The sequence below is a fragment of the Palaemon carinicauda genome, chromosome 1 (genome assembly GCF_036898095.1).
Source record: "Palaemon carinicauda isolate YSFRI2023 chromosome 1, ASM3689809v2, whole genome shotgun sequence".
In the NCBI taxonomy this organism is placed as follows: domain Eukaryota; kingdom Metazoa; phylum Arthropoda; class Malacostraca; order Decapoda; family Palaemonidae; genus Palaemon; species Palaemon carinicauda.
This window is the reverse complement of record NC_090725.1, coordinates 266802062-266815504: the sequence shown is the minus strand read 5'-3', so window position 1 is coordinate 266815504 and position 13443 is coordinate 266802062. Positions and strand designations below refer to the sequence as shown.

The 13443-nt window shown below is 37.0% G+C and overlaps 1 long non-coding RNA gene across 1 annotated transcript in view; it reads left to right on the top strand.

The window, feature by feature from the left end:
* The window catches only part of LOC137644642 (uncharacterized), a 402859-nt gene extending 398925 nt beyond the window's left edge, over positions 1-3934 (top strand). Inside the window, exon 4 of the long non-coding RNA XR_011045170.1 lies at positions 3182-3934. This is a non-coding gene — a long non-coding RNA (uncharacterized lncRNA). The remainder of the gene's footprint in view (positions 1-3181) is intronic.
* The last annotated feature ends 9509 nt before the right edge of the window (positions 3935-13443 follow it).

The following is a 13443-nucleotide window of genomic DNA, read 5'->3' as shown; positions in this document are numbered from 1 at the left end:
GTCTTGTCACCTATTTAGAATTCTTTTGAAACATTTTCTAATGTTCCAAAAGTGTTTCTTTCAGCTGCAGAACTGTTAATTTTGCAAGATCGTCTACCTTATAAGTTTATTTTTCTTATGATTTAAAAACTGATGAAAAGCTTGCAGGTAGGCCTGTGATATTTTATTTTTCTAACAGAAAAATAATTCCATATTAGATGCAATAATTCTAAATATAATTTTTTGTTTTACTAAAAGAACAATTTTTTAAAACATTATTTGACTAATGGATACTTCGGATTCGTTCGCCAAATGATAAGATTAACGTATCCGATCATAGCAATGAAATATTTGATGCAATTTCTCATTCCATTACTCTAATCGATATTGGCAAATTCTCAAAGAAATGTATTATTAACTGAGCTTCATTGCGAAAATGTTATTTATGCCTTAGTTTTGTATAGTTAATGAATGTTGCCATTTCTTTAAGAATTTAATATCGCTTGCTAATTTTTTTTTATGAAACAAATTTGTTCATGTATGGAATACTGTAGATTTTTATATCACTAATTTTAATTTTAGAGGTATTTGAAGTGAACTTTGGGGATGATTACATAGTATTTGTTTGCACGCAAAAGAGGTAGGTTACAAGACGGTGAATTGGTATCTCCCTGTTTTAGTGGTTTTAAACGTTTAACATGATTTATTTTTACCTTTATATAAGGGGATGAGAGAGAGACGTCTAATGGATGACAGGAACAAAGTGCCCTCTAGCAATGAATACGGAAATTTAGCAGTACTCGGTGCTTAGTTTAAAAGAAAATAATAACGTCATAAGGCAAATGTATTCAAAGGCAGTACGTTTTGCCAACGGTTGTTGTACTATGGTTTCCTAAGACATAGCTCAAAGTCGTCAATACGTAAATATTATATATAAATGCGAGCAGTTTAAAGATCCGTCTTCACTGTTGTATGAAATTCTTGTCGACTATCAGTTGTTTCAAGCATTCTTTTAATGTTCTTATGAGCAACACTTCGAACTGATGCACTTATTATATCACTTATTACTAAAATAGTAATGATAGAATTATTCATAGTGTGGCTATCCACCCACTAGTATTTGTTGAACTACATATCATCATGGTTTTCTCAAACAACTGTGAAAATGGCTTATCTTTACTCATCAACCTATGTATATGGCATCTTTAGGTTTTCCCACACCTCTATATACTGAATACTGAATACTGTTTTACATTCAAATCCATAGCATGAATTGTTTTAATCCCTTAGGGATTTTCATCTTTTATTTACCCCTAGTTCTCAATTACATACAGAAATGCGTTATCAAGTAGTAGAGAGATTTTATAAGCCATCGTAAGGAATGCGGGTAGCGTAGATGAAAATTTATAGAAGAAACAGGTAAATAAAGAAATATTAGAAAACTTACGTGGAGGTTAATTGAATGGGCGGCCATCGCATCAAAAATCCGTTCTTTTTTAACTTTGCATATTGGAAAGAGTGCCCTGAACAATTTATCTTGCTGGTTTTGGTAAAAAATAACGTATCCCTTCTTAAGCTTTCTGAGTTAAGTTTCCTTCCTGTATTTTTACTCTTTTTTTATGCTACAATGTTGAGGCATTGCAGATATATGATTTACATTAATCAAAATTATTTTATGAAATATTTATTCGGATAGTTGCCCTTACTTCATTTTTTCATTAGCGACTTAAATAAGGTTTTTCATCTTTTTATGGTTCTTGAAATTGGAAGGGTTAGTTGAAGATTAAAACTATTTGTCATGTCGTTTCTGGAGAGAGAGAGAGAGAGAGAGAGAGAGAGAGAGAGAGAGAGAGAGAGAGAGAGAGAGAGAGAGAGAGAGAGAGAGAGAGAGAGAGAGAGAGAGAGAGAGAGAGAGAGAGAGGTCATGGTGAATATGATCTTGATATCATCAACAAGTTGAGTAATAGTATCATTATTTAAATTTCTGAATAAGAGCTCAAGGTTAAAATATCACTCTTGTAGTGCATTCTCTACTTCCAGAAAAGTAATTATTAGGAATGGAAGGTTTTTCTTAATCTTTCGTAAAAGGAAATTATGAGGAAATCTGATTGTCCTTTATTGTTAAACATGTCTTTCCTTGTTTTAAGAAAATCTTTTTGTTAAATCAGGTAGGCTGTTATCTCACAGAAACATTTGTAGATGAAGACATATTTTACTTTTTGTAGAATCGTGAGATATATGTAATTATTTATCGAATAAATAGTCTGATTTTTTTTTTCACAGCTTGTCATACGATGTATTGTCGTATAGTCAATATAAAGAGATTTATTTATACATGTATCTAAAAGGACTGTATTTAAAAAATAATAAAACAGGATTTGAAAGATTTTCACAAAAGTTGATATTCACTTCAAGAGCTTTATGTATGAAATCGCTTCTCTTATTCGAGTTTCAAGAGAAATTTTGTATCTCAAGAACGAAATTTATTTTATTTTTGTATTGAATGATCAAATTTACAGAACTTTTAAATCGATTTAAATATTCAATGAAAGGAGATTCGAAATCTGATAAATGAAATGAGAGTGATTTTATTCCTTTCTGAAAAAGCTCATTAACGAAAGATATGTTTGTTACACGTTTTCATTTGAACTAGGTTTGAATACAATTTCTTCTGATATGATTCTTTTGTTACATGATTTCCTTTAAACTAAGTTTGAATACACTTTCTTCTGATATTCTTTTGTTACCTGTTTTCATTTAAACTTAAGTTTTATTAGTTACATCTGATATGATTCTTATGTTACATGTTTTCATTTTAACTAAGTTTGAATACATTTTCATGTAATATGATTTTGTTACCTGTTTTCATTTAAATTAATTTTGAATACCCTTTCTTGTGATATGATTCTTTTGTTACATATTTTCCTTTAAACTAAGTTTGAATACATTTTTTTCTGATATGATTCTTTGGTCACATGTTTTCACTTAAACTAAGTTTGAATACAGTTTCTTCTGATATGATTCTTTTGTTACCCGTTTTCATTTAAACTAAGTTTGAATACATTTTATTCCGATATGATTCCTATGATCTTCTTTAATCAACCCGATCACCAGTATCAAACTTGAAATGTGACTCTGCCGTGTATCATTCCCTTGCATACGAATCAACTTTTGTTTAATTCCAAAATTTATTTTGTTTCAGGTAAGTCAAAGTCTTCCCTCAAACTCCCAGAACGAAATGGGTAAGTCAATAGAGTGTATATTTTACTTTGCCCCAGAGTAATATAGTTTTGCTATTTTGTATTGTTAGTGACAATTGTACTTTAGCGTCGTCATTGACTAGAATTCATATCCTGTCGATGTTCCTTTAAAAATATTACGTGTAATGTAACGTGGTTTTAGAAGTTGAAGGCAATGATCGATTTCTTGTTCCACGAAATTTGACCTCTAAAATGACTTCAGGCTTTTTACTTCTTGTGATGTTTGGTTAAGTCTAGTCATTTTCACGAATACTGTAAATTAACGGGTTACCGTCACTAGGTTTTGCATTACTTGGAAGCCCTTGTGCAAAGTAGAGGGGTGTTGTATTTTCATCATAAATTTATTTCAACATAAGCAAAGTAAGGGTAGTTGAATCATCCAGGAAAAGGTGTAAAACCGGACAATTTTTTTCTGAAATGACAAGTATTTTTCCTCAAATGAATAAAATCAGAGATAGTGGATAAAAATAATGCGTTACGAGTCCTTTAGGAATCGCAAAAAAGAAATAAACTAAAAAGTATTTGCCATTTACTTAACATTGCGATTATTTTAAAACTACTACTGCGTACTTGTACTTTGATGTGCTCTTTTCAAAATGTTGCAGATTCATCCTTGGGGCATACTTAACATGATTACCAAGTTTGGTCAAAAAATGGCACAGTAATGACTACAGGTGGTGCATGCATAACTTTTGGCGAGGGCAATAAAGAAAATAACATTTATTCTTAAGGCTAATAAAAACCTCGGAGTCCTTTATATGGGTTACTTCTAGTTTCGTGTCTGACCAAAAAATCAAAATAAATTGGCTTTATTACATCATGCTCCATTGCTAAGCAACTGCTGGGCTTGACACACAATGCTTGTTCAAAGTGCTTAACCACAACACTTCTGGTTGGGAAGGAGGTTGGACTTTCATCACCTCTGCAATCAGACATCCGCTCAATACCCTCATAGTGCTTAATGCTTGTGTGTCTTATAGCTTTAACATTCATTGTCACTTGTGTGCTATCATTATTTATGAGTTTACTAGTGTGTGCCTTACGACGATTATGTCGAATTAAATTCGTTCCTACCCTGGCCGAGATGGTCGCCCCTGTGGTACATTTATGAGCCGGGTACAAGTTGATCCACACCTGTTTTATCTTTCATGTTGGGGTAAAAGATGTTCTGTGGAATCGCCATGCGAGTGCTGTAAGTAGTGATCATCCTCCCAGTGTGAGAGATATCGTTCTCACCACAAGAAACAATCTATGAGAGATCATTCTACTATTTTGTCTTCTGTCTCCATTGACAAGAGAGAGTAAGACTGGTACTGCTGCAAACGTTATCCCCCTTTCAGGTCCTTTGTGTATGAAGTCCTCTGAGACTTTAGTCACGGATGACGACGGCTGTAATTTTATTAACATTTTATCACTTGGTATTAATGTTTAATATGATCTTAAACCAATTCTTATTGTGGATCCCCTGCCTACAGCCACAGTGCTCCTTGAACTGTATACTTTTGATGCATCTGTCCCTGATTATTCTGTAATGTCTAGATCTCCCTCCCTCCTTACGAGTGCATTGAGTGAAAATTTATATATGTCTGATAACACAGTTAAGATGTTTCCCCCTTAGAGGTTTCTCCTATCAGAGCAGTGAAATTATCTCCTCGTTCCAGTTGTAACCTTAAGGTTGAGCCTGTCATTTCCCCCAGTACTGAGGCTGCCTTACTGAAAGACCCTTATTTCCAGTCTCTAGTTCGAAATAAGGCTTGCCTTGCATGCCTTTGGGTCCACGGCAGAGATCTCCTCAGATGAGTTTCCGGAACGATTCGGTAAACTTGTCATCTATTATGAGGGTGGTCAGACCACTTCGCCTGTATCTCCCCGCCCCCCCAACACAAGACTTGGCAATCCCTACATGCTCTGAACAGGTCTCTTCATCTAAGCATAATAACACAGTGAAGTCAAGCATAACAAATCTTGCTTCATCCAGAATTTTGGCTAGGCCGAACGTTCAGAATAGCAAGTCTGAACGAGTCGCTGTATCTAAACATGATGACGCCAGTACATGACGTAATTCCTCCGTATCTTGTGCAGGGCAACAGGTTTAAGCAAGTTGTCACCCCTAAACATCATGATGTCATGAAACGCGCCACCATTTTGACCCATGAGAGTACGCTACAGCAACATAATGATGCTAGAGTTAATGTTACTGTACTCCTTCCGTATTCCAGAGGGCGTGGTAGATCATCTCCATAAAAAGTTCCCCCCGAGTCAGTATGGTAGGACCTTATCTCACGCTATTAAAAAGCCTGTGTTTTACGCTGATGATAAACCTACTATATAATCATAAGTAGAGACCGCATATTAGCACTCGACCTAATGTTCATGATGATAATGATATATGTTCTTTGAAAAGTCATTCTATATCAGATGGTTCTTTGCAGGTACAGAGTGTGGATAAGAGGCACGGAATGTTTTCCCCCTTCCCAAAAATCTCTTCCCGGTCTGACACAGATGAAGGAAATAGCTGCAGACAACATAGAAGTCCTTGCTATAGGCGTTCTAGATGGCAGAGTGTTGAGAACTCCCTCTTTCCTCGTAAATCGATCTCTGAGAGAGAATTCAATACCTCTGTATCACGTTCAGTTGCCAGGGGCAAACGTTCTTACAATAGGAGTGAGATGGACTCGTCCTGCTTTTTCTCTGCTGCCTTTACCCGTCACAATAGACGACTCAAGGGAAAGGAAGGACGTCCAAGGAAGAGTTAAGAACTCTACAGCCGTTAAAACGGAACAAGCAAATCTTGGCATTATAATTGTTGATGACTTTCCGGAGAGCCTCAATACTCCTGCAAGTACTAGCTCTGATGATGTACCTCCCCTTGAGGCCCCAATGTCTAGCTCTGAAGCCTCAAACTTTATCAAGATTATGAGCCCCATCTTATTTTTGACGGGACTGGACGAGCCTCCTCTTGAGCAGACTGCTAAAAGACTGTGCGCTATCGACTCAGTTTCCAGTCTCAAAGCCCCGGACACAGGTTTGATGTGGCACTTTCAAATTGGACTAAGGATACACTAGATTCTCTTTATACTCAAGTCTCTGCATCGGAAAACTTGCTGAAGGCTAGTAGATCTTCGAATCTCCCACTGTTACCTCTGTCACCCCACAGACATTTTTAGGTTAATTCTGGCACCTTTCAGAGTCCTAGTCCCGTTGATGCTGATGTGGCTAATCTAGTCCCATCAGTACCTGGGGAAAGGCATGGAAATTGCAGCTATCCAAACATGCTCATGGATAGACCACTGGTCTGGAGCAGTCTCTCGCTTTGCTACAGAACCTAAAATATAAACATATTCCTGAACAGTTCGAGGAACTGTCTAGATCTGGTGTAAAGCCATAGAGTTCTTGCTTTATCAGAACATCTGCCTCTGGAGAAATTGCATTCTTAAGAGGTGCAACACTGTCTAGTCAGATGCTTTAGACAGCTTTCTCTAGAGGTCAGTGATTCAGTGATGCTGTTTTCTGGTTGTTTCTCTCAAAACATGGTCAAATGGTGATATTTGGCATCTCTCTGTGGTCACGCTGACTATGACTACACAAAATCCACACAACATTTTTTTAAATTTTGGTAATTAAGCTTTGAAAATGAAACCAAAATTTCAATAAATGAAATAAATATAAATTATGAGTTTTTGATTTAATATATGAACAATAAGATTATAATAATGTATCAGAATTCAGAATAAAATGGCCTTTTCCTGCTAAGTGTCAACTCTGAAGGAAATAATGTGTCGCTTGAAAACATAACAAATCAGTTGCCAAAATTCATTGCAGCTACAAGAGCAACACTGCATTTATCTTTTCCCATCCTCGGAGGTGGCAAAGGCGATAGAAAAGGTAGAGCAGTTAAGGCAGAGTTTTATGTTAAGTGGAGCAGTGGCACCGAGGTTGCCCACTCTTCAGAAACAACTCAGGAACTCATCTTTTAGTCAGTTCCCCAACAGAGACGACTTCTCCCTAAACCCATCGTTCATTGGAGAGGACATTCTTCTGGTTAAGGTTTTAGAAGTTCACGCAAGGAAGGGTATGTCCCCCAGCCTACCACCAGTTGGGGGGATGCTTACAAAGCTCTTAGCAAAGGTGGCAGGACTTAGGGGCCGACCCTTGGACAGTAGAAGTCCTCAGTTCATGGTATTGGATTCCTTTCATAAACTGTCCGCTCTTCTGACAAGGAATCTGACCATCCAACAGTACTATTTTATAGGATCAGTAAAAGACCTACTCTTGTTAGAGGAGATATCCAAATTACTGACCAAAGGAGCAGTGTAGGAAGTCTCAGAAGAATCTCCAGGCTTCCTCAGCAATCTATTCGTGGAAGAGAAGCTGACGGGAGGTTGGAGACCCGCATAGACCCCTCCCTCTAGACCTCTCTATACAACAGACGAGGTTCAAAATGGAGACTCCAGCTTCTGTACTCCAGGCTATCAGGAAGAGCAACTACCTTGTGACCATAGACCGGAAAGGCTTTCATTTTCAGGTCTCCATCCCTACATCTCTAAACAGGAGCCTTCTCCTTTAATGCAATCTAGCAGAAGAGATAGTCAAATGGATACATGTCCCGTGTAATATCTCTCTCGGCGAGTTTTATCCCCAGAAAGAGGAATGTCATTGTAGACCATCCGAGCCGTCAAGGGAGGACAGTTGGTTCAGAATGGTCTTTGCTTCCTCTAGTGGTGAAGATACTTTTGACCTTGTGGTGTTACCCAGTCTCTGGACATGTTAGCCACCCACCTGAATCACAAGCTCTCTGTATATTGCTCTCCAGTTCCAGACTAAGCTCCTGTGAGGGAAGGCGAATTTCAACACCCATGGGACGGACCAGTCTTTTACACTTCCCACCGTTCTGTCTGATTTGTCAGACATTGAACAGAGCTAGAACATCCAAGAGAATCAGAATAATGCTAGTGGCTCCAAAGTGGCCAGCAACGCACCGATATTCACACCTGCTGGAACTTCACACAGAAGTACCAAATAAACTTCCAGAATGGCTAAAATTGCTATGTCAACCTCACATGAGAAAATTCCACCTAGCAGTACATTGCCTGTCTCTTCACGCTGGAGACTATCCAACGTCTCCTCCGAAAGAAAGGATTCTAAGGACCCATTGCGAAGCAGCTTTCCGAATATCCAAAATTCTTCTGCAACAGTTTACCAGGCAAAGTGGAAAATATTCTGTGATTGTTGTCATAGGGTGAATTTAGCTCAACTCAAAGACACTATTCGCCCGATTGAAGATTTTTTTGTGTTCCTAAGGAACAAGAAGGCCCTTCCAGTCACTGCGGTGAAAGGCTACCGCTCGGCCTTGAGCCAAGTATTCAGACTGAGAGGACTGGATCTCTTTGACTCTTGGGAACTATTGGCTCTGATTAGGAGTTTTCAGTAGCCTTGCCCCACTTGAGAACTCAAAAATGCTTCCTTGGATGTGACTAAGGTCTTACGGGCCTTGTAAAAAGCCATGTATGAACCTATGCATAAAGCCTTAGACAGAGACATTGCCTTAAAGACTGTCTTCCTTCTTGCCTTAGATTCAACCAAGCGAGTGTGCGAATTTCTTTGCCTTTGTTCCAGAATTTGTTGCTAAAACCCAAAAGCCAGTTGATAATGATCTCAGATTTGAATCTTTCACAGTCTTGTTTTTCAAAGAGGTAACTGATGTCCCTGATGACATGTTACTATGTCCCGTAAGAGCAGTGTTTGTATATTTGAAGAGAATGAAATATCTTGAGACTAAAATCTCCAATTTGTTTTCGAGCACTGGCTGCTCCAAAAAGAAAGTTTACAGAAACACCATTCCTTTCTGGTTGAGAGAAACTATCATGAGAGCCTATAAATCCTCAGGGGAAGCGTCTCCAAGGGCCTCCCTTTCGAGCACACTATATACGCGGACTTGCCGCAACTTTAGCGTTCGCAAAAACTACGCTGAAGCACATGTCCTAAAAGCTGGAGTTTGGAAGAGACAAACCACTTTTATGGAACCCTTACCTTAGAGATTGCACACACAGGTCTTTAGACACCGTTTCTATAGACCCTATTTTTGCTACGCAGATACAGCTTAAATGAGCACTTAGACGGATGGTGATCTTGTTTGGACTTGAAGCCTTCACTTGGAATCCACTCTTAATGCAAGTAAGAATGCCTTGAAGTTGAGTACTGGTTGATATATTGGATGATATTTTATTTTTTATATATGAAAGCTCTAATTTGATTTTGTTACTGTTCTTAAAGTATTCTATTTTAATTGTTTATTACTTCCCTTGTAGTTTATTTCCGTGGTTCCTTTCCTCACTGGGCTATTTTTCCTTGTTGCAGTCCTTGGGCTTTTATCATCTTTCTTTTCCAACTACGGTTATAGCTTAGCTTATAATAATAATAATGATAATAATAATAATATATTGAAAACTTCGATACTATGCAGCACTTGATGTTCATATCACCTCACTCTGGCAAAGTATTTAACTCTATAATTGAACGTAAGGCTCTGCACTGTTCACAAATAATTCACTTTGATCTCTTGCTATTTCTAATTTAATAGTAATTGTATCTTTAGAGAGAAGGGCTGACCTCTTACCTTCACCTAGACTTCTTCTCACCTAAGGAAAACTTCTATATAAATGACTAGGAAGTTTGTATCCATGTAGGAATAAAATTGAAATTTGATATAATTTTTTATTTTTCCTAGATATACAAACCTGTGTCATTTACCAAAGGTTCCGCCTCAACCGTAGCAAATGTTGTGACTAAGCGTTTTGAACAAGCGTTATGCGTCTTGCACAGCAGTTACCTAAAACGAAGCATGAGGTAATCAAGTCAATTTCTTTTTATTGTTCAGTCATAGAAAACGAAATTAGAAGTAACCCTTATAAATTATTTAGGTTTGTATAGCTAGGAAATATACAAATTGTATAAAATTTCCAGTGTTTAAGAGCGGCTCTATTTCTTTTCTATATTAGGTTATATGCCATGATTCTTAAAGGAGTTGATAAAACACCAGGAACTCCAAGATCTAAAAATAAAACTATGGCTTATTTCCAAAATCCTCTCTCTGGACGATACACGAGAGCTCTGTGTAATCTGATCATCAGAAAATTTCATGCTACAAAAAGTTTGCGAAGAGGATCATCATCATCGCATCATCATGGACAGTGATACTGCAGCTTCAATCCATCAATTACATGTAATAAGCTTATCTGCGCAAAGTAAAGATAACGATTTAATTAGCGAACCGACGCCAATATCACTATCGTGTCCCCGAATCGGATTACCGAGTATTGGGTGAGATATTGTCTCTCTGCAATTAGAGTTTCTTATTGATAAATGTCATTAACTGCGTGGAGGTATTTTACCGACCTGCAGAATTATCGGTTAACTCCAATTCAGTTCTTGATCGGGCTTATTGGAGAGAGAGAGAGAGAGAGAGAGAGAGAGAGAGAGAGAGAGAGAGAGAGAGAGAGAGAGAGAGAGAGAGATTAGGTTTTGATTTTTCTCAATAAGTTTATATTTAATCCAGATCATCTTTGGAGATGATGTCCCTGAAACTTTTAGCTATCTTATTAACAATTATTGGAGGATTTCATTTGTACCAGTTTCATTGTATTGATTAGCCTTCACTAAAAGTTCCCTAGTATAGCATAATGATAGATCCAGAATCCTGCTATATCCATAAAATCGGAATTGTTGCAGCTTGTGAACAGATGTAACTCATTAGATGCACCTGTTGATTCTAGTTTGGAAACTCTTGTAGGTATATCGACCTTATGTCCTAATTTGCAATATAAGTATGGTCGTTTACTACCATTATGTACCATTTTGATAATGTCTTATACACTGCCCTTTCCCTCTCCATCTATCATATTCCTTCTTCTAATCTTGGATTACTTAATATGTTACCCAGAAGAATACTACATTGTAAAATGTGTCGTAGAATATTAATTTTCCAAATAGCTTTCTGTCATAGATGAGCATAACCCCATGGCTCTTGATATCATATTTTGAGCAAAAGCATCCTCTTCCCTGTAAAGATAATCAAGCCTAATAACAACTTCCGCACTATTAGTAGATTCCTTAATGGCCAACCCCCCCCCCCCCCTCCCACACACACACACACACTTGTCATTAAAGGAATACTGCACTGAACTATTCTCATCGATTTGGCAAAATATGGAAAAGTTTTTCTCATTTTATTTGAAGAAGGCTCATTGCTTTTTCTCTTTCTTCCCGCAGCTGCTTCTATGTCATCCTCGCACTTCTTTTGAGCATGGTAGATGTGTTTGGTGTCATCAGAAAATATAGGGTTTTTCTCACTCGGCTTAGAATATCCAAATTCTGTTCGAATTTAGTCCGGTCTTCATAAAAGAATTGTATGGTTGCTAAGGACTTTTGACCTACTTCTGAATACGGCCCACCGCCTAATTCCTTGCAAATGATGTTTTTATCCATTCTTCAAAGTTGAAGTTGTTAGGCTGTCAACGGGTGTACTTACGGTAGCCGTGATATGAACAAATGTTGCGTGACTGAACAAAATAAAAGTTACGTTATCCGGTTGCAATTGATAGCGGTAGACAGGTCTTTTAGAAATATATATTTTTAATAGAGGGTAAAAAATGAGACCATGAGTATATAATCAGCAAACAAAAGACGAATTATTGTGGGACTCAAAACAAAGTATATTAAAAGAAAGTAAATTATTTTACATGCCTCACTTTTTTTTCGGTAAAACCAAAATTTCTTAAGTTTTGTCATCTCTTTATAGGTGATGCAGAATTTCCTTGTGAATATCCATAGGATTGATTCACAATCATGAGTTTTCCATTTATGTTTGGCATGAAGCGTCAAATACCGTATATAGGGCTTTATCTAATATAGAAATTACTGCACAAACCATAAATCTTTCACTGAAATATAAGATTCTTGAATTGATGTTTGTTTTTGATTGGCAGTTTTACTTAAGTAGGCTGCACTATTGAATGAACTTCCATCATGCAGTCACTGGTTATTATCGTAAGCTGGTATTAACTAAACAAAATACATCGATAAGGTACTGACTATGGGCGTTTAGGAAATAAAGGATCAATAGCATTAAGTTGTACGATGATCAAATTAGATGTTTGAGGAAGTTAAAAGGATATTTGATAAACGCAATTGTATGCTTCTAGAGAAGATTAGATGTGAGGAGATTGAGTAGCATAACTGAAGACGAACTGTACACACACAAAAAGTGATTTTTATGATGAAGTAATTTTCATATAAATGTTAATTAAATTATAAATCTTTGGAAAACAGATGCCAGTGAATGCGAGATCATTAACTGTTTAGACAGTCCGCGTTGTATGGGAAATAGAAACAAACGACCGCGGGATTTTTTTTATTAATAAGATTAAGATTTAAAGTTATCAAAATTATAGTGCTTTGTATGGTGTTATTTTCTTTCCAAGTAAAGCGATCGTAATCATAATAATTGTATTAATATGTTATGATAAGTGCATTTCCCTTTATTTTTAAAGTATTTTATTATCATTTTATGTTTTCATATACCTGTTACTTAAAAATCAGAATGTAGGGCTAATTCGTCATTGACACACGATTATTCCCATGATTGCATATGTACGCCAGATTTTCCCGTCCCATTGTTGTTCACATTTAGGTCTCGTGAAGATCGTTTAGTCTTCAGTGGTGTATTATGTCGTTGACATTATTATCATTCATACTCAAGTTCTGTGGGCTTGAATTTCTTGTAGGAATTGGAGGTTATGCCATAGTATTCCCCTAGTTGCGGGTTTTCCAGTTAGTCTTGGGTGCATCCTTTGCGTGTGGCGCATAGATCTTCTTCCAACTTTCTGATACTGTGGAGGTATTATGTTCAATTAGCAGAAGTACTTTGGTGTGTACATTTTATCCTTGGGTGGTGCCCTCGGTATTTACAGTAGTTTTTATATGGTACTTTGCAGCAGTTTCCTGCCATTCACTGAAAAAGCTTGGCATGAGCTGGTACTCAGGAGGGAAGAGGTTTGCTATTGATATATGTTGGGAGGGGGGGTTAATTTTATCAGAGTTTGGGGTGTTACAGATGTCATCCAGGATTAAGTACTTCACTATTGTAGATGTCTTATATGGGAATAGTTTTCCTTATGAAAAACCTCAAACCTCACTTCCTTTACTA